The sequence below is a fragment of the Ursus maritimus genome, unplaced genomic scaffold, assembly GCF_017311325.1.
Source record: "Ursus maritimus isolate PB19 unplaced genomic scaffold, ASM1731132v1 scaffold_19, whole genome shotgun sequence".
NCBI lineage: Eukaryota > Metazoa > Chordata > Mammalia > Carnivora > Ursidae > Ursus > Ursus maritimus.
Genome location: NW_024424341.1, coordinates 52,719,909 through 52,723,110, shown reverse-complemented (window position 1 = coordinate 52,723,110; position 3,202 = coordinate 52,719,909).

The following is a 3,202-nucleotide window of genomic DNA, read 5'->3' as shown; positions in this document are numbered from 1 at the left end:
TGCTGGGGTTTCTCTGTGTGAGGGGGAGGGCAGGACATGCAGAGATCTGGCGTGGGGAGGGGAAGAGCCCGGGGAGGGATTCACCATCTCGGGACCTTCCTTCACTGTTCTGGTGCATGTCCCCATTCCAGCTTGGAGGGTGCTCGGGCCAAAGGTATGTGGGCACCACCATGACCCGGGAGATGGTGTTGCACCACGTGATGAAGCTTCCCACTTAGGAAGGGGCCCCAGCACAAAGGGGGACCCATCCTACCCCAGACACTTGACATAGAAGGTTTGCACAGTTTCCTGAGGCTCATCTCCTTGGGTCTCTGTAACCATCCTAGGCCCGAGAAGGGGGAGGAGAAGTCTTTACCATTCTGGAATCTGTAGGGGGAAGGGTACGTGGGGGAGGTTTTCAGAGGGCTGCCTGCTACCCGCTCTGATCTCAGGCTGAAAAAGCCACCCAGCCCACACCGTAGGGAGGGAGCTGGGGAATTAGCACCCTGGCTTTACTCAGTGTCCTTCCTCTGGTCTCCTGTTGGGGCTCCTCTTGACTGAACCCAGCTGGACGGCAGGCAGTCCCATAGATCTGCTACCCAGAGTGCAGAACGGGGGAGAAGGAAGCCAAGTGTCCGGCCCGGTCCACCGTCTTCCTCCTCACATCCACCCCTTCCCCTTGTCCAGATGAAAACCAGAGTCCTCAGTATAGAAGACACACAATTCCCATCCATCACGTAATCACAGCAACATGGTGTGCTGATAACAATGAGTCGGACGCCCACGGTGACAGCCGGTTCTTCATATGCCACACTGAGAGGAAGACGGGGGCAGGAAATAATGTAAAAAGCAAAGGTCCTGGGTGCGGAACGGTGCTCCTTCCCCCACCCGTTCCATATGGGCTTACTACCTGCCGACACCTAGTTTAAGCGATTGTCATGTGACATAAATCTTCATCCTTAGATGGTGTGGGTGTTTGATGATCTTTATTGAGTGTCTGCAGTTTTCCACGGAGCAGGGCCACTGGCCACGGAAATAGGAAGATGTACCCCTCACATGTCACCTGGCTTCCAAACACAGTCCTCCCTGACCCAGCGACCCAGCCTCCCTCTGGTGGTCACGAAAGCCTCTCCTCTTTGCTGCGTGGGGAAGCACAAAATGGCTGGGCTGAGGGCATGGCTTCCAGTTGATTAGAACTGCGATGGGTTCCTCACCCACACCAATCCCAAGGCTACGGAGACCAGAAGCAAGAATTCTTTAAGTGGGTTGTGGGTGGGAGCGTGCAATAATGGGGGGGGCTCTCCCTTAATCTCCTCTTGTCTCATGGATGCCTGCATTCTCGCTGTGGGGGTCGTGGCACAGCAGACTGACCGCTGGTCTGAGATGTACATTCGTGATGGATGCCAGGGTACCGTCTCTCACCCAGGGCCCTCGGAAGCCTTCGCGGGCCATTCTATCACTCTGATAAGCCAACCGTGTCTGTGTAAATGGGGCACCTGGGAAGATCAGTGAGCTCCATGGCTGGGAGTTAATGACCTCACTACCTCATGGGATACCATAGCACTAGAAAAGACATTTTCTAAGTTCCCACACGGCAGTGTTGACAGAAGCATTGGGTGTACAAGGAAGGGCGAATGGGAACCCATGGTATGTGTCTGTCCCTGTGAGGATAAAGCTCAGTCCTCTCCGTGACGGGGCATGTCTTGTGCAGTCCTTAGCACTGGCCTCTGCCTCTGTTGGTTTGGGCACTGAGTACCTCTTATACTTTTATTCTTTTTTTTTTCTTTATATCTTCATTCTTTCCAAGTCCTTGATTAGGTGGCTCATATGGATCCATGCATAAGTGCACCTAAGGACATCCTCCTCTCCCACAAGGTGGACCCCTGACGTTTCACCACCTGAAGGATTNNNNTACATCACTCAGGGCCACATGGGTGCAGTGCTAACCCAGCATCTGCCTACTGCCTGGCACCAGCCCATCATACAGATCCATCCACAAGCCTGGTCTGTTGTTTCCCTTCTCTGTAAACAGATCACAGGGACTATCCATGAGCCCGTAGGTGGAGGTGGAGGGAGATGCTTCAGGAGCAGGTGCCGTGGGCATCCAAGCCACCTGCAGAGGCGTGTACGCCTGCGCCTTCCATTCCCACTTGAGTCTGATCCCACACACATCTTTTCCGGGCATGATGGATGCTGCTGTGCACACCCAATGTCAGGTTTGGTAGTTTGCACCCAGTATGTGATTTGCAGTTTGGGTCACAACGCCCTTGGTGTTCGTGGCTGGGTGACTTTGTTAGTCTGGGCTTCTACAACAAAATACCATGGCTTATCAATAGCTGAAGTATACTTCTCACAGCTTTGGAGGCCGGGAGTCCAAGATCAGGATGCCATCTTGTGGGCTGCAGACTTCTCACTGTGTCTTCACGTGGCCAAGAGAAAGCTAAGCAGCTCTGGCTGCTTCCTATAAGGTGGCTGTGATGGTTGATTTAATCTTCAGGGATGCCCACATGGCTAGTAAAACATTATTTCTGGGTGTTTCTGCAAGGCTGTTTCCAGAAGAGAATAGCATTTGAATTGGTGGACTGAGCAAAGATGGCCCACACCAATCAATGGGCCTCTTCCAATCCACTGGGGGCCTAAATAGAACAAAAAGGTGGAGGAAGGAGGGATTTGCTCTCTGCTTGAGCTGGGATCTCTGTCTTCTCCTGCCCTCGGACATCAGCCCTCCCGTTCTCTGGCCTTCGGATTTGGACTGGGATTTATACCCCTGGCTCCCTGATTTTTAGGCCTGAGGTTTTCTTTAGAATGATACCACCACGGGGCATGTGGGTGGATCAGTTGGTTAGGCATCTGACCTTGATTTCACCTCAGGGCATGACCTCAGGGTTGTGAGATTGAGCCCCATGTCAGGTTCTGTGCTGAGCATGGAGCCTGCTTGAGATTCTCTCTCCTTCTCCCTCTGCCCCTCTCCCCCACTCACTCATGCACTCTAGAAATAAATGAATGAATGAATGATACCAACCACTTTCCCCTGGCCTCCAGCTTGCAGACAGCAGATCATGGGAGTTCTTAGCCTCCATAATTGCACAAACCAATTCCTCATAATCTCTCTCTATATATCTATATACATCCTATTGGTTCTGTTTTTCTGGAGAACCCTAATACAGGCACTAATCCCATTCATGAGAACTCCACCCTTATGATCTAGTTACTCCCAAAGGCC